The following is an 18,913-nucleotide window of genomic DNA, read 5'->3' on the forward strand; positions in this document are numbered from 1 at the left end:
CAATGAGAACAAAGACTTCAATTACAATAACACATAATATCGCTGTATGAAACATTATAAAAACTATATGAGGGCAGGCAGTAAGCCTCACAAGTGGCCATCCTCCAGGACTTGGGCGGCTAGGACTTCCTTGTTTGTCTACACATCCTTTCATTTGCCCTAGGAGATTAAACATGCCCAAAAAAAACTTTTGACCTGATTACTTGGTTGGCCTAAGGGTTTTTCCGGAGACGAGGCTACAGGATACTACTTGGCGTAACAGCATTCATGGATCAAAAAACGATCGGATTATGCAGCTGCATGCCATGCTCCATGCGTTTTTGACTGTTGAGTGCATCAAAAACTTTTAAAAGCTGGTCTTGCAGTGGATACGCTTTATAAACAAAGCTTGCGGAAAAACGGCAGATTCAGCTTCCCTGGGCTTTCTGTCCCTGATGACAGGGAGAATCAAAGGTCTGCAAAAGGAGCTTGAGCATGAGGCTAAGTTGAAAGAGGAGGAACAACACAGAAGCAGTGGTGATGGTAGACATGATAGCAGAAGTGGGCATGACAGTTGACACGATGGCAGACGCTGTAGAAGAGATGATGATGGAGATAGCACACATGACCGACATGATGATGGAGATCGTTGATCGACATTAGAGAAGGTATGAAAGACGAAGACACAATACGAGAGAGGATGAATATAGAAGGGATCATAGCCACAAGGACGGTGATTGAAGAGAGCATGATGATTGCAGGGATAGATACAATGGATATGCTGGCAGTGACAATGACGATGAGCGCAGAGACTAGAGCAAGAGGGATCGAGATGATAGAAACCCTAGCTCTTCAAAGGGGTATGAACCACAGGAACTTGAGTTTGTTCAATATTTACGGAGGTAGGGCTTCACATGTTATGGATCATGGGTGCTTTGTGCAGCTTGCGGGCTTCGTGATTGAAAGGAAGGGGACTGTGCCTGTGTCGCAAATTGCTGTAACAGACTTGGACACTCCAAGTCGAGAATCTACCACGACAGCACAAATAACCACTTCAAAACCGTTCACAATTGATTCGACACTGGCCCGACGGAGTTCCGTGCCTAGAGATATTGGCCCCAAAGACTGGCGCCCCTTTCGGTATTTCTTTTTGTATTAATCTGTGTTCAAAGTACAAGAGTGCAGGCAGGCGCTCACAATCAGACTGTGTCCAGATGCTCTGAGTTGTGAGAGGCAAGCCCGCTTATTTAAAGGTTACATGGGATGCCAAAAGCAGAGCCCCAAAAGCTGGTAAACTCAAAAGCTTTGAAAATAAAGCAAAAGCCTTTTCCTCTCTCTCTAAACACTTGCCTAAAAATAAAGCAAAAGTTGTTTCTTTCTTGCTTTAATAAAATAAAGCAACCTTCAAAAACTCCAGCGTAAAACTACAGCCAGGATTGCATAGCCAAAAAGACTGCCCAAAAAGCAAAGCTGCTGCAGATTTGCAGCCTCCGCCATTTCCGCCACGATTCGTGGGCTACCACGTCAGTAGACTGTACGGAATTGCCACATCAGCAGACTTTCCGCAATTTACGCTGCAGCCAGCCAGGTCAGCAGCCACGTCACCATTTCAACCCGCAAAAAGGGGGTCCTTGCGAGGGGGGGGTGTGTGTATTGGGCAGCCACGTCACCAGTTTGTGACATACCCCCCTCTTGAAAGCATTGTAATCACTCTCGATTACGCCTGCAAAACAGACGAGCCATAAACTGCCTTAGCAGACACTGACTGTTAGTACCTAGGCACTAGGAACACACATCTAGCACATGTACCAATCGACAGTCACATCATACGACATCAGAGAACATCACTTGACATCACAGGACATCACATGACAAATCACATTCAACATTCATTCGGATCTTAGACCATGATTTATCGGCAATGCAGTTAGCAATCGCATCTAGATCCACTTAGGACCTCGTAGATGCCCGATTGACTAACCCCTATTGCAACCATGTCTATTCGAGATCATTCAGACCAAAATGCTGCAGTCATTTGGTCTATCAGTTCCTGCACTTAAAAACAACAAGTCAAGAACAAATCAATTTCATATTCAGGAATTCCATTTCATAAAGTCATACAGCAAAATACTGTCAGCTCTCAGTATCCCTAAAGCTCAAAGAGACATCAGTGACTCTAGTATTCTAAAAATCGAGGCATCTGTTGACAAAGGAGCGGAGTAACTCCCCTCTTGTGCAACCCACTGCACCAGATCTCCGGCCAAGCTGAATTCTGGGTTCCATTTGGAATAGACTATGCTAAACCAAAAGCTTCAAGGTAAAGTTTCACAATCTGAGGAGTATCTGCTAGGTCCTCCTCCTCCATCCACTTCGCATCCAACGCAGGATAGTTCTTGAATTTAACCAAGAACTGCCTTCTTACTTTACCCTTATTCTTTGTGTCCTTATGTGCCAAAATCTGTTCAGGAACAAGGATCTCCTCGTTTTCTTCCACTTCGGGTTGCTCATCAGGCTCCCCATCTTCGGGCACATCACCTTTGAAAGGTCTCAAGAGACTCACATGAAATGCATTGTGAATCCTCTAAGTGTCAGGCAGTTTCAGTCGGAAGGAGACATCATTGATCTTTTCATAGATCTGGAAAGGTCCATAGTATCTCATACTAAGCTTTGGAAAAAGCCTCTCCTTTCCCTTCTTCTTTTTCAGGCATGCCTTCTCAAAACGTAAGAGCACCCAATCATCCTCCTTCAATTTTAAATCGTGACGATGGCGATCCACTGCCTTTTTCTGTCATTCTTGAGATTTCTGCAAAGCCTCGCGGACCTTGGCAAAAGCTGTGTCTAAGTCGCGGATATACTCATCAGCTTCAAAAATCTTATCCTTCGTGCTTAGGAAGGGTGGAACCTTTGGAGCACCTTCAATAATCTCAAATGACGCCTTCCCCATCGAAGAGTGTATCGTGTTGTTGTAGGCAAATTCCACCAAAGGTAGATACTTTTCCCATTGAGTCTTATGATTTGAGATATAAGACTTCAATAAATCTAAAACCACCGAATTGGCAATCTCAGATTGCCCGTCAGTTTGCGGGTGGAAAGATGACGAGAACTGCAACCGCGTGCCAATGTTCTCCCAAATTGCCTTCCAAAACAAACTTGTAAATCTGGGGCCCCTCTCGGAGACAATCGTCTCAAACATGCCATGTAATCTGAAAATCTGGGCCACAAACAGTCTCGCTAAGTGATCCGGCTTGACTATTTTTTCTTCACTGAAATGAAATGAGCTTGCTTGCTAAATCTGTCAATAACAGTCTAGATACCATCGTGACCACTCTGTGTTCTCGGGAGATCAAAAATGAAATCTATTGCAATACTTTCCCAGGGACGGGTGGATATGGGTAAAGGTTGTAACAATCCCTGTGCTTAATGCCTATCAAACTTGACCTTCTGGCATACCCAAGCACCTGCGCACAAATTCGTTCACATCCTTCTCGAGTCTCGGCCAAAAGAAGTATCTCTCTACCCCTTTCACGGTGGTAGCAATGCTGCGGTGACCTGTAAAAGGCGGACAGTGGCATTCAGCCATAACCTTTTCCCTCAACGCCTGTGTAACGCACAACATGGTTTTCCTCATCAAGTAACCATTTCGAATGGAATATCCCGCTATTGTCTCCCCATCCAGTATCCGTGTGAAAACGTTTGCAAAATCCGGATCTGTGGCATACTGGTCGACCATATCCTTGAAGCTCCTATGATGTATCGCAGAAATAGCCAGAACCAACGGCTTCCGAGACAAAGCATCTGCCACCAAATTCTTTTGTCCCTGAACATGGACAATCTGGAAGTGAAACTGTGACAAGATGTTTGCGCACCGCATCTGCTTTTCTGATAGCTACTTGTGTGACAAGTAGTAGTGTAAACTCTGATGGTCTGTAAAGACATTAAAATCCGCTCCGAGTAGGTAGTGCCGCCACTGAGTAAGAGCATGGATAACCGCCGAAAGCTCTTTCTCATAAATTTGTGCTGTCAATTCCGGCTATGAGAACAATCGGCTCCCGTAAGCAATGACATGGCCTTCTTGCATTAAGATTGCACCAAGAGTACGACCACAAGCATCACAATATACTTCAAATGACTTTTTCAAGTTTGGCAAAGTCAAACTGGTCTCGTAGTCAATTTCTCTTTCAAAGTCTGAAAGGCAGTCACCTCTGTGGGTCCCCACGAGAAAGGGACTCCTTTCTGTGTCAAGATATTGAAAGGGGAAGCAACCTCTGCAAACTTTTGAATGGACCGCCTGTAGTACGAACACAATCCCAAGAAGCTTCTAACTTCATGGACATTCTTCAAATTGGGCCAATCATAGATAGTCTCTATCTTGGTCGGATCCATTTGCACTCCTGCTGACACAATGTGTCCCAAAACGTGTATCTAAGGTAAGAAAAATTCACTTTTCTTTGCATTAATCACTAACTTGTGATCTCGTAATGCCTGAAAGACCTGAAGCAGATGATCTCTATGTTCTGCCTCATTCTTGGAGAAAACAATGATATCGTCAAAGAAAGTGCCAACAAATAGTCTGTACTCTCAAAAAATCTTGTCCATCATCCGGTTAAATATCGCAGGAGCATTGGTTAGGCCAAAAGGCATCACCAAAAACTCAAATAAACCAAAAATCGTCTGAGAGGCTGTCTTGTAGACATCTCCCGACGCGATTCGAATCTGATGATATCCCACTCTTCAAATCAATCCTGCTAAGATACGAGGATCCCTGTAATCTGTCGAGTATATCATCGATCCTAGGAATCGGAAACCTGTTCTTGATGGTAATTTTGTTGAGAGCTCTATAATCGATGCACATTCTCCAAGATCCGTCTTTCTTCAAAACCAACAACAACACTGGAGAGCAATACGGTGAAGTACTAGGCTGGCCAAGACCCTTTTCCAAGAGGTCTTTCACTTGGTTCATAATCTCTTCGTTCTCGGCTCGGCTCACAAGGTAAGGTGGCCGGTTCGGTGGTGTGCTTCCAGGTATCAGATCAATGGTATGATCTTCAGGACGAGCAGGTGGTAACTCGCCTGGCAGGCCTTCTAAGAAGCAATCGGCATGAGAGTGGAGAAAATCTTGGCATTCTTTATCAAATTCGGACATATTTGTCCTATCTTCATCACTCAACTCTTTCATAAAGATCGAGTAAACAAACAGACTGGATTTCATTACCTTTGAAATGATCGAAACCTGATACAGTAGGGACAGGCTCGCCCTTAAGTTTAAAGTCAAGCACAATGGTTGTAAGCTGTAGCGGAATGGTTGTTTGAACTTTGCTCAAGATGAGTGCTCCGAACTGTGCTCAAGGTTCTTTTTTGTTCTTATGGAAGGGAGAGCCTTCCGTTCTTCATGAGAGAGTGCAATGATCACAAACAAGAAGATGGACACTGTGCGTGAAAGTGTATGAGATTGAGAGATAGAGAGAGAAGAGAATACGACACCAGAGACGTTGAAAAACCCTCCTCCGAAGGTCCCACTCTCGTTGGCGAGAGTGGTCTACTATTGATTGCACAAACTGGTACAAAGTGGATGCATGTGACTGACGCAAATCTAGGCTATGTCGATGTTGACGACGGGGATGACGAGACCGACTCAAGGGCTGAAAACTAATGCAATCTATCTACTGTCCAAAAACGCAAATCGCTGAAATCTGCTGGGATCAAAAACGCTGGTTTGGCTGAATTCTTGCTGGCTGAAAACCACTGTTTTGGGGCGGTAAAAACGCTGAAATCTGCTGCTATGCTCTGCTGAAAACGCCAAGGTTGTGGGCGATTGTGGTATGCTGAAAACACCAGCAAGGGGGGTGATCTATGGCGATGATTTCTTGGAGGAAAAAACGCTAGGGGCTGAGATTGTCTAGCGATGAAGCTAGGATGAAAAACGCCAAGGCTTGGGACTGTATGGCGATGGGTACTGCTGAAAACGCCAGCCAAGAGAGGCCTAGAGCGATGCTTGATGGAAACGCTAGAGAAGGTGAGGTTCTTGCTTGGAGGGAAAACACCACCAAGGGGATCTTGCTGAGAAGTTGATTGTTGAGCAAGGTGCTCCTGTTGCCTCTTCTACCAATTAGTGCTAGTCTAGGTTTGCTTATATACAAACTTACTCAATTTGCCCTACCTACTTTCCAACAAAAGTCACTTAAATTAATAAGTGAAAAATGTCAAAAATAGGGAAAATAGGTCAAATACACTGAAAAATTCCCTTGAAGGATTCTGATGGGAATGCTTATGATCATGCTGTGTGCAACCAGAGGATATGCATCTACAGTAAGTGCCTGGGCATGCACGGTCTACGAACAGACTCACAAAAGTGTCAGAACACTCGCTAATCTAAACTGACTGGACTGACTAAACCCTTGTCGGGCTGTAGCTTGTCCACGGACACATAGGGTTGGATGTGTCACGTGACATCCCCTCCTTTTCAAAGTGAGGTACTGGTACCGAATTGTATGGCGTCGAGGGAGAGCGCCAATAACATCTGGAATCCGGAAAGGGACTCTTCGGCCGCCCACTCTGATGTGTGGGTCGTGCAGTACTTGAACTTCATAAAGGTCTGCAACGCTTGCTTCTTTAGGCCGCGTCGAAAGCGACATAAAGTCTTGTGTGGCTCCTTCAATGCTTCGACTTCGTCGAGTGTCATGCTTCTTTCTTCTTCAAGAATCTCCATGGCTGAAAATTCCTGAAACCATTTTCAACACAAAACCATGAACATACCTATTCCATGTAAAGTGATTGGAAAAAATCATGTCGTCCTAATAGACTATGCATGCAATGTAGATGAACAAAGAGACGGAGTGCCAAACCGTTCACCACACACACGCAAACAATGAGATCGAATCTTTCTCTTATGAACTAGAGCAATCAACTGTGGCAATTCACAACGGAAATGCCCAATGCTTGGTGCTCATACTTTCATATGCTCTTTCTACAAATGTGTCATGCCAAGGAAGAGATATGGAATGTGACGTCCTTGAATGCATACTTTTCAGCTTTCATGAACAATCCGCATACAATTGTGCTCATTCATGAGTGAAACGTTCTCAACGTAAAATATGTCATGCCTAAGGATTCAGTCGTGATACAATCATTCATGGATATGCTTACTGATGGGAGTGAGTTGGAACTGGCAAGGTACATAGCTGCCGTCAAAACCTTGCTATTTCCTGTCTTCTTAGTTGTCACAAAATAAGCATTAAATTGATGCAACCAAGAATGAATAACCGTAGCATCCATTTTACCATCATACTTATTGAAAGTCAACTTCTCTGTGACTGGGTTGTTGGATTCCGCATCCCGGCTTGCGCCACTTGAGAAACTACCAACATCTTTGGCTGGTTCAGACTTTGAGGCAAGAACTTGTTGAACCAATTCTTGAGTGCGTAGGTCTCTTTGAACCTCACGATCGGCCTCCAAGGCCACTCGTCTAGCTTCGGCTTCCTTCTTTCTTTGTGCTTTTCTTTCTTTTCGTTCATCGTGCTCGCGTTCCAAGGTAATGCGAGTCGCTTCTTGTTGTATTGCCTTTCTTTCTTTTCGTTCATAACGCTCGCGTTCCCTGTCCATGCGAGTCGCTTCTTGTCGTGCCATCATGTCCAACATCAACTTGACCATCGCCTCCATAGAATTTGGTACAACTCGTGGCGTAGATGGAGAAGGGGGAGGGTCGGAAAAACCTCCTGGTGGGAAACATTCTTCGTCGCCTCTCTCATGCTCATCACCTGTATGCGAAGTATCCATTCCGCTTCGGGTGATGACCATGCACTATGATCTTTGGTTCTTAAGTTCACGAGGAACTTGGGTTCTTGAGGGTCTTGGGTTCTTGAGGTCTTGAGGTCTTGAGGTTCTTGAGGGTCTTCTTTTGCTTGCAATCTCTATTCGAGAAGGATCTTCTCTTCACCCGAGTTCTGCTCTTTTCCGCGGGCGCACCCCTTGGCGGCCTTGTGCTCACACCAAGGTTGCTTTTTCTCACCTCACGTCGATTGGCCGGCCGCTAAGTGCACAAACCGCTCTCAATGAGTGAAAAGAGGCACAAGGGGAGGCTGGACAAGCCCTTCTTTCCTGGAATTCCTGTCACTCTTCAAAAACACGATTACGAATCGACACGCCCAAGCGAACTTGGGTTCGTGCAACCGCAACAAGCAAAAAAATTCTTGTGATTCTTGTGGTTCTTTACTTGAGTGATACAGAACATTGCCAAAGCTCCGGTACCAATGTAAGGTGCAGCGGAATGAATGTTTGAACTTTGCTCAAGATGAGTGCTCTGAACTGTACTCAAGGTTCCTTTTTGTTCTTATGGAAGGGAGAGCCTTCCGTTCTTCATGAGAGAGTGCAATGATCACAAACAAGTGAATGGACAATGTGCGTGAAAGTGTATGAGACTGAGAGATAGAGAGAGAAGAGAATACGACACCAGAGACGTTGAAAAATCCTCCTCCAAAGGCCCCACTTTCGTTGGCGAGAGTGGTCTACCATTGATTGCACAAACTGGTACAAAGTGGATGCATGTGACTGACGCAAATCTAGGCTAGGTCGATGTCGACAACGGGGATGAAGAGACCGACTCAAGTGCTGAAAACTGATGCAATCTATCTGCTGTCCAAAATCGCAAATGGCTAAAATCTACTGGGATAAAAAACGCTGGTTTGGCTGAATTCTTGCTGGCTGAAAACCACTGTTTTGGGGCAGTCAAAACGCTGGAAATTTGCTGCTATGCTCTGCTGAAAACGCTAGGGTTGTGGGCGATCATGGTATGCTGAAAACGCCAGCAACGGGGGTGATCTATGGCGATGATTTCTTGGAGGAAAAAACGCCAAGGCTTGGGACTGTATGGCGATGGGTACTGCTGAAAACGCCAGCCAAGAGAGGCCTAGGGTGATGCTTGATGGAAAGGCTAGAGAGGTGAGGTTCTTGCTTGGAGGGAAAGCGCCACCAAGGGATCTTGCTGAGAAGTTGCCTTTTGAGCAAGGTGCTCCTACTGCCTCTTCTGCCAATTAGTGCTAGTCTAGGTTTGCTTATATACAAACTTACTCAATTTGCCCTACCTACTTTCCAACAAGGATCGGTACCCACGCAATTTGGAACCAGTCCTGTTTTCATCTTGCCTTTTCTTCCACGTTCCTCAGCTGCTCTCGAACTCTCAGGCCTTTCGTTGTCCTTGTCGTTCTGTTCTTTCTGTGTCTTTTTAGGGCACTTCGTGGAGATATGTCCAGTTTCCCCGCATCCAAAGCACTTCTCTTCCCTGATGTAGCGAGCCCGCTTCTGAGGAGTAAGCTTGGGTCTTGCATCTTTCTTTTCTGTGTTGCTCTTTCTCTTTCTGCTTTCACTTTCATTTGTCGAAGTCTGTTCGGCTCTTTGTGTCATGATCTCATCGGTGGGGTAGGTCAAACTGCCAGAGTGAATGGCAAAACCCCGTTTCTCATGACTCATCAACTCCTGAATGGAAGCTGACTTTTGTTCCAAGTAGTGATCTCGGATCTCTGTAGGAAGACCCAAGGTAAACCGCTCAATTTGTTCCTTGAACGTGATCTTCTTAAATGAAGAGGCGAGTAGAAAAGAGCTCCAGAATCTCTCGCAATAAGCGTCCACTGTATCCTTCTCGGTCATCCGAAGATGGTTCCAAGCAGTTTGTTTATCGCGTTCATACTCTCAAGTCAGCCAAGAAGAAATAAAAAGCCTCTTGAATTTCAGCCATTTACTGGCACAGTCTTGTTTAATAGAAGCGTGGACCACCAAGTTCGAGCATTCCCCTTCAAGTAAGAGGCAGCTCTCCGAATCTTAGAGTACTCTGAGTAACAACCTCTCGCGACAGCAATGTCAAACTGTTGTACAAAAGAGAAAGCCTTCGAAGCATCTCTATATCCTGAAAACGTGTCAAATTTAATTGACTGTCCACCTTCCTTAAACTCTTGGACTTTCTTGCTTTTGTCTTCCAGAAAGTCATACTGGTTGGCTTTATCAAAATTCTTCTTCTTTGCATCAAAGTTGTTGTCATCAGAGTCCGAACTGTCTGTAGACGAGTTCTATGTAGAACTGTCAATCACGAGGCGAGATTTTGACTTCTTTTCCATTTTCTTGCCCTTTCCAAAGCGCTCCTTCTTGCTTCGCTTTTTGCCTTTTCGGTCTTCTTCACTTGAGTCAGATGAGCTAGAAGAACTGGGTACTCCTTCAAATCGAACACGCTTCTTTTGCTTTCTTGCCTTTTCAAAAGTAGACTGACGACCCAAATAACCCGGGAAGCCAGTGCCTTTCTTCTGCTTTTTGTCGTGCTTTTTAGCTTTGTTTTGCGCGTCAAAAAGATGAGCAATTCGTGCATCAACCACCTCTTCTAATTCCTTCTCTGTATACTTCTTGGGAGTAGGAGGTTTCTTGAGAGCGGGTTTTCGGGGTGGTTTTGTGGTCTTTTGTTTCGGGCACCTCTTCAAAAGAAGTCTTGCTCATATAATTAGCCAATTTTGGATCCTTCGCAAAATTGAGCATCATCTTTGTTGCATCGCCGATCAATTGTCGACGCTCCATCTCTTGACGCTCCGCTTGAGTAGGCCGAGGCGGGCCATACTCCTCGCATGAATCTTCGTTGTGATCCCTTCCTTCCCGCATCTCCGGATGCAGAGGGAGTCGACTGATCTTTGCTTAAAGCCATAGGTGCCGCGGAAATAAAAAAATTAGGGATCGGATTTCCCGTAGAAGAGAAATCGGCCGTGCTCTGATACCACGATAACAGACTTGGACACTCCAAGTCGAGAATCTACCACAAATAACCAATTCAAAACAGTTCACAATTGATTCGACACTGGCCCGGCGGAGTTCCGTGCCTAGAGATATTGGCCCCAAAGACTGGCGCCCCTTTCGGTATTTCTTTTTGTATTAATCTGTGTTCAAAGTACAAGAGTGAGGGCAGGCGCTCACACACAGACTCTGCGTCCAGATGCTCTGAGTTGTGAGAGGCCAGCCCGCTTATTTAAAGGTTACATGGGATGCCAAAAGCAGAGCCCCAAAAGCTGGTAAACTCAAAAGCTTTGAAAATAAAGCAAAAGCCTTTTCCTCTCTCTCTCTCTCTCTCTCTCTCTCTCTCTCTCTCTCTCTCTCAACCCTTGCCTAAAAATAAAGCAAAGGTTCTTTCTTTCTTGCTTTAATAAAATAAAGCAACCTTCAAAAACTCCAGCGTAAAACTACAGCCAGGATTGCGTAGCCAAAAAGACTGCCCAAAAAGCAAAGCTGCCGCAGATTTGCAGCCTCCGCAACTTCCGCCGCGATTCACGGGCTGCCACGTCAGCAGACTTTCCGCAATTTACGCTACAGCCAGCCAGGTCAACAGCCATGTCACCATTTCAGCCCGCAAAAAGGGGTCCTTGCGAGGGGGGGGTGTGTGTGTACTGGGCAGCCACGTTACCAGTTTGTGACAATTGCCCCATGTATGATTGCTAATGCAAAAGATGTTGTGAAGAGAGACCAAGAGGTATTGGTCAAGGTTGTTTCCACGATGGAATAAAATTAACCTTTCCATGAGGGATATGGACCAGCAAACAGGGAAAAATCTTCTGCCAATAAAAAGAAGCTCTTTAATTAAGAAATCTAATCTCTCTAGTAGGCCTTCAACAGGTCGAAAAGGGCTTTCTTGGATTATCATCACAGAAAAGGATGAAAATGGCTCTTCTAGCCGACCACTAAAGGGAATGAATTCACTTGAGACATGGGAATCTAAGCAGATAATAGTGTCAGGGGTCTTGGATGTGAGGGATTACCCCAATTATGATGCTGATGGATCTAGACTCTTGTAACAAGACGAAGGTGCTGAAGACGAGCTTAAAATTGAGTTCAATGAGGATGAACCAGCCTTCTTAAGAGGGCAAACAGGGTACTCCATTGATGTTCGCCTGTGAAAATCGTAAGAAATCCAGATGTCTAATTTCAGAGAGCCGCAATGACACATTTGATTTAGCCAAAGAGAGGAGAGAGTTGCGAGAGCAGCAGCAAAGGACCATGCTTGATTCCATCCCAAAGGATCTGAACCATCCTGGGGAAGACCCCACGCCAGAAATAGGAGAGCAGCATCTCACTCAAGAACTTTGTGGTGTAATCTCTGCATATGACATGCCAGAGTCGAAGAAGGATGCATTTGATAAGGCACCCACATTTGGCTAGAGGTCAAAGCTATAACTACAGGAGCCAAGACAAAGTCTTCCCATTTGCAAGCTGAAAAATGAATTGGTTAGCAGTCCACGAGAATCATGTTTTAGTTGTGATTGAAGAAACTAGTTCAAGGAAAACAACACAGGTTACACAATATCTAGCAGAAGCACGGTACACAACAAAAGGAAAAATTAGCTGCACACAACCTCAAAGAGTGGCCACAACGTCTATAGCCTTTGGTTGCTGAATAATTTGGTTGCAGGCTTGGTGAAGGGGTTGGCTACGCAATTAGGTTTGAGGATTGCGTGGGTCCTGAGACAGTAATCAAGCATATGACAGATGGAATACTTCTGAGACAAGTGCTAGTGGATAGCCAGCTCTTAGCGTATTCTATTATCGTGCTTGATGAAGCACATGAAAGGACAATACACACTGATGTTCTCTTTGGGCTTCCTAAAGGACCTAGTCAGGCGGCGAAAAGATTTGCGTCTAATAATCACCTCAGCTACACTTGCACTATTCCAAGAAGAATGGTTCATGTCAAGATTTTGCATGCAAAAGCAACAAAAGAGAGACTATCTAGATGCTGCTAACGTACGGTATTTTAAAAGAATGTTTGACCCAAACATTCTTGTCTTTTTGAAAATCTAACAAACCTTAGAATTTCATCTCAAAGGTATCGCTCACTGCTGCTGTGCTCGCCCCTCCTTGCTCTCTTCGCCATCGCACCCCCTCTCCCCCCCCTTCCTGCTTCGTTTCTCCTCGTCGCACGCTGGTGACAGTACCCTCGCCCAAGAAGACGTATGTCAATGATCTTTCCCACCTTTGCTAGGAGACGGGCCTGTAGGAGGTCGTGCACCTCGTCTCTGCTAGATCGACTGCCAATGATCTCACAGATAATAGAGGTGGCCTGAAGGCACTCCACCTCTGTTGCAAGGCTCGCTTGCTCTGCTAGCGACAGAGCAAGTTGGATGGTGGGCTAGGTGGGGTCGGACGAGGGGACTTCATCCGAGTCCCTCTGAGGCGGCGTATGAGCTTCCATCTGTGTCTGCATCTGCAAATGAAAGTGAAGAGACAGAGTTCTCCTACTGGAGCGAACCTCACCTAGCGAGTCTGAGGAGCTGTTGACGAAACCTCGTCGACTACTATCTATCCTTTTTGTTGATTTCTTTCTTATTATCTATTTACTTTCACTTTTTGGAAACACCCCTCGAGAAATCTAACTGCCCTGCATTGCATAACTAGTGTGGAACTATCCAGAGGGAGTCCAGGCCTGAGGGCAAAAGAGCACTAAGGTTGGACAAGGACTATGGTTAGCCAAAGTGGGGTCATTGACTAGCCAAAGTGGAATCCTTTGCTACAAAGGCTACATTTCAGTTCTGGGTGTGGCTGCAATGTACAAAGGGGGTCAGATGACCTAGAAAGATACAATGGCAGCATCTCCTAAAATTTAGGGAACTGCTATTTTGGGACCTGAAAATGTATTCGCGTCATTACCTCCGGAATGACAAGGGAACATTTTATTACTCTGCCGTGAAGTCAACTGGGCAACCGGTTGGGAGATTTTTAGGCGGCAACCCTGAAACGGGAAAATGCTTGTAAATGCGCCAAGTGGCACATTTCTGTGCACTTGCCTCCTCAAGGAAGAAGTGGCGCTGAATTTATAGCTGGCAGGCTCATTCTGCAAGTTTCTATCACAGGTTAAGAGCTATGGAGTGCTTCCTTTCCCTCTTATGTACAGTGCGGTGCCAGGAGTGATGCCCTGCACGCTACGCACTGCCCTCCCTCTCCTCTATGGCAGTATGTTATGCCCCTCTACTGGGCTTTTCAATTGACCAATGTACAATTGTGTGGGTTCATGCACGATTGCCGAGGCAAGAGCCTCTTGCACAGGTACTGGATTAGCTAGCGGCTAATCCCCCGCAGGTACAGGTGAATTCGGAGAGGTTTCACGCCAGAAATCTCGTCCGATTCAAAGGGCAAGTAGCCCTACAGGTGCGGGAGCTCGAGGACTTGCTACGGATGCGACCGGCACGCGAAACGGAGCCTGAAACAGTAAATTACAGCCTGCTGTGTATTTTTGCAGGTTTAGGGTTTTGGCCCTAAACGGTCCCTAATACCCCCACGAGGTTCGGGGACGCGAGGGGACCGCTGTACAGGTGATCTGGCGCATTTTCGGGGCTGAAAACAGAGAATTCAGCGTGCTGCAGATTCTCGCCAGGTTTTGCAAAGTGCCCGTATGCATCGGGAAGGTCATTCAATGCGTGGGAATACTAGCTGTGAAGGATCCTAGTACAGTTATGCTGCCGAAATCGGGCCGGAACAGTTGAAATTCAGCCAAGTTTGTGCGGGGCAGCTTGTAGGGAACCACAGCGTTTATTCCCTCTTTTAAATAATAAAGAAATACCGAAAGGGGCGCCTAAGTTGAGGGCCAATCTGGTGTCGGTCTTCTCATACAGGTGCATTCTAGCAGCCTGTATCTCTTTCCCCCATGTTGTGTCTTGAAAGTACAGGTAGAATAGACGACTAATAATGGGTGAAAGCTAAATCAAGGTTTGAAGTAAAGTCTACCACCCTTTTTGAAAGTACAGGCCGGTTTCATGGTTCCATCGACGGGATTAAATCACTTTTTCCCATAGAAGTGAGCCTTGGTCAGTTTGGGCTTGAAGACACAGGGGATAATAGACAAGACACAAGGAATTGCAATTATGGCTGACAGACCAGATGATGTGACTGAAGAGGTTTCCTCTTCACAGGGTCAACAGACACATGAAGTGGGTGAGTCTTCAAGACCACCACAGACGGATGATGATATATTCAGGACCCAGTTGGCTACTGTTGTGGCTATGTTCACACAAGTAATGCAGAACCTGAGGTTTTTAGCCTTTCTGCAACCTCCTCTTCGTCTCACCAAGTTGGGTCACTGGATCGTATTCAGAAGCCTGTTAAGGCTCAAGCACAGCTGATTCATACTGCACAGTCAATGGAAATACCTGTACACTTGACAGAGAACATGCAGTCTCCACAACCCGTGCCTAAGGTGCAAGAACAGGTGGCTGAGATGCCAGTCTTTCAAGCTGTACCAGTTCAGCCAGCCACTTTTCAACACCCTATAGTTGGTTCTAATGGGCAGGGAAGCAACCTACAGGCTATGCAACAGGTCTTCCCACCACCTTCAGTACACCCTGGCTATTTTGGAGGTGGATCGGTATTCCAGAGCATGGCTGGTCATGCACCTGGAAATCAGTTTTACACACCAGGAACAGTGTTTGGGGATGCTCAAACGATGATGCCTAACCCCATGTATGGTGTCACGGGCATGCTACCAGGGTTTCAAAGCACTCAGGGCCAATTTGAGATGCCACATGCAAATTTTGGTATGGCTGGAATTACAAATCAGCAGCCAAATATGGCATTTCCAGGTCAACTTAATTGCGGTCAGGGAACACAAATGAACCCTAACAGTGTTCTCATGTTTCAGTCACTTCCATATGACAATTTAACGCCGCTGGAGAGGCCAACTCCGTACAAAGAAGGTGGCAAAGGTGTGACATTCACGACCTTTACAGGGTTTGATGACAGGAATAAGGCTCTCTCATTCCTCTAGCAGTTTGACAAGGCCTATGCAGGGGGAAACTTTACAGAGGCTTCAAAGGTCCGCAAGCCAGCCACTTTCTTGACAGGGAATGCGGGACAATGGTGGACAACTTTATTGCTTCAAGGGCAAGCTCCGTCCACATGGATTTACTTCAAGCATATTTTTGCAGCAGCATGGTTATTTGATGACTTCGAAGCAAATCACATGACAGAATGGCACCAACTTAATGCTGCTACTTGCAAGAATCTGGATGACTACAATCGGAAGTTTTGGAAAGCTCTACTTCTGGTAACTTCCTATAGGTTTGTGCCATTGACAGAACAGATTGAAAAATACTGTTGTGGCCTACCCAAAGGATTGAGAAAGTACTGCACGAAGACCAAAGTCACTACTTTGACGCAACTCATCGAGGTAGCAAACACTGGCAATGGTTTGCTCAAGGGAGAAGATTGTGAATTCAATACTGGCGTCAAGGAAGGATAAGCCAAGAAAAATTCAGCGAAGAACTACGTTCCCAATGAGGTTCCTAAAGGGACTCGGGAGCCGGCCAATGCAGGGAAAGGCAAAGCTACGGCTGAATCAGAAAAGGGACCAGCGAAGAAATGGAAAAGACGTTTTCCTCGCAAGTCGGAAGAGCAAAAGAAGGTCCCGAGGTCAGAGAACAAATGCTTCATCTGTGAGCAGCCTGGCCACATTGCTTACAATTGTCCTACAAAGAAAAGGCCAGCTCATTCTAAAGACAAGGAGGACAGGAAAGGAAAGGAGCCCATGGCTGGTCTAGTGCCAGATATGGTGGGCGACAAGGCAAATTCAGATGCAAGTGAGCTTTGCAGAGCATGGGGAAAGGTCAGGGATCAAACAGTGCTTATCTTCTTTGATCCAGGTGCCAAAGCCAACTTCAATTCCCCAGAATTGGCTTCAAAGTTGGGAATCAGACCAGAAGAGATGGGGTATACAGCAGAGGCAGGTTTAGCATGTCCTGGCCATACAGAGGCTGTGACACCAATCATCGAAAAGTTGCGCCTACATATCCAATCCTATGTAGATGCTGAAGAATTTTACATCATGCCACTGGACGGATGTGATGTGTTGTTAGGTATTCCTTGGTTGTTTCGTGTACAGGGAATCATGGATGCCTACAACAAAAAGATCACTGTACAGAGCAGGGGAAAGACTCACATTTTGGATGTAAAGCTTAAAGGGGAGTCTATTCCCACTGTATCAGCTTCTGCTATTACTTCTGTAATGAAAAAGCATCTTTCTGCGTACTTGGTTTTTGCACGTGAAGTTTCAGATTGTGATGAATCAAATTTATTTGTGCTAGATAAAGAAAGGTCAATGTTTTTACAACAGTATAGTGACTGTTTTTCCGATTCATTACCGTCTCAGTTATCTCCACAGAGACCTGAGGATCATGCGATAGATGTGGTGCCACGCAGTAGCCCACCAAATAAGTGTCCGTACAGGGTTAGTGCGGCTCAGCAAAAAGAGATAATGGGCCAAGTATAGGAGCTGTTAGAAAAGGGGCTGATTCAGCCCAGTTCATCTCCATTCTGTTCTCCAATGTTGTTGGTGCAGAAAAAGGATGGCTCATGGCGTATGTGCATCGACTACCGTGCACTGAACAAGAATACCATCAAGAATAGGTTCCCTATACCTAGAATTGATGATATTCTGGACAAATTAGAAAGAGCAGCTATGTTTAGCAGGATAGATCTAAAGAGTGGGTACCATCAGATCCGCATTAGATCAGAGGATGTGCACAAGACTGCTTTTAGAACGACGTTTGGCCTTTACGAATTTTTAGTGATGCCCTTTGGTTTCACAAATGCTCCTGCTACGTTCAATAGGATGATGGACAGAATTTTCCGTCCACACCAGCAGTTTGTTGGTACATTCTTTGATGACATGATAGTCTACTCAAAGAATGAAGAGGAGCATAGGCATCACTTGGCCATTGTGTTCAAAGAGCTACGCAGTCATAGGTTGCTCATCAATGCAAAGAAAAGTGAGTTTTTTCTGGAAGAGATTCACTTTCTGGGACACATTGTCTCAAAGGATGGTGTCAGAATGGATCCTGCAAAAGTTGAAGCGATGAAATCATGGCCAGATTGAAGACGGTGCACGATGTCCGAAGTTTCTTGGGACTATGCTCCTATTACAGAAGGTTTATCCGAAATTTCGCTGAGATTGCTTGACCTTTAGATGGACACAGAAAGAGATTTCAACTTTTAATCTCTTAAAGGAAAAGATGACTTCAGATCCAGTCATTGTGTTGCCAGATCTTAGGAAGTCATTTGTGGTCCAGTGTCACGCCTGTGGTAGTAGCATTGGTGCAGTGCTAATGCAAGATGGCAGGGTAGTAGCCTATGAGAGCAGAATTTTGCAAGGGCCAGAGATGACCATGCAGGTCTATGAGAAAGAGTTACTGGCTGTGATTCATGCGCTCTTAAGTTGGAAACTGTCACAAAGTGATGACGTGGCGGACAGCAGAAACCCTAATTTTTGCCAGAAACCCTAAAATTCCTGCAAACCCTAATTTTTGCCAAAAACCCTAAATTCCGGAAATCGCGGAGGCGGATTATTATTAAAAAAATAAAAATAAAAAAATTTGGAAAATGATGAGCGACGCGAATTTTGCTTTTGCTTTTTTTTTTTGTAAAAAAAAAAGAGAAAAGACTCTCTAAGAGAGAGAGAACTGATGCTTTTGATTTTAAAAGCTTTTGGGGCTCTGCTTTTGGGCATCCCTTGTAACCTTTAAATTAGTGGTGAGGGCCTCACTTCTGAGGGCATCTGGACGCAGAGTCTGAGAGTGAAACCCTAACCGCTCTCTTGTACTTTGATGATTGATTGATACAAAAAGAAATACCGAAAGGGGCGCCAGTCTTTGGGGCCAATATCTCTAGGCACGGAACTCCGCCGGGCCAGTGCAAATCTATTGTGATCTGTGAATTGTTTTGAAGTGGTTATTTGGTGCTGTCGCGGTTGATTCTTGACTTGGAGTGTCCAAGTCTGTTACAGTGGTATCAGAGCACGGCCGATTTCTCTTCTACGGGAAATCCGATCCCCGAATTTTTTTCCGCGGCACCTATGGCTTCAGGCAATGATCAGTCGACTCCCTCTGCATCTGGAGATGCGGGCTGGGATCACAACGAAGATTCAGACAGAGAG

The 18,913-nt window shown here is 45.4% G+C and overlaps 1 protein-coding gene and 1 pseudogene across 14 annotated transcripts in view; one reads left to right on the plus strand and one right to left on the minus strand.

The window, feature by feature from the left end:
• The window catches only part of LOC147451865 (paramyosin-like protein), a 64,619-nt gene that overhangs the window by 5,294 nt on the left and 40,412 nt on the right, over nucleotides 1-18,913 (minus strand). The gene's annotated exons all lie outside the window — the stretch shown is intronic.
• Nucleotides 68-12,795, plus strand: LOC147451866 (putative pre-mRNA-splicing factor ATP-dependent RNA helicase DEAH5; annotated as a pseudogene).

Source organism: Adiantum capillus-veneris, chromosome 8 (assembly GCF_014529385.1).
Source record: "Adiantum capillus-veneris isolate H3 chromosome 8, ASM1452938v2, whole genome shotgun sequence".
NCBI classification, from domain to species: domain Eukaryota; kingdom Viridiplantae; phylum Streptophyta; class Polypodiopsida; order Polypodiales; family Pteridaceae; genus Adiantum; species Adiantum capillus-veneris.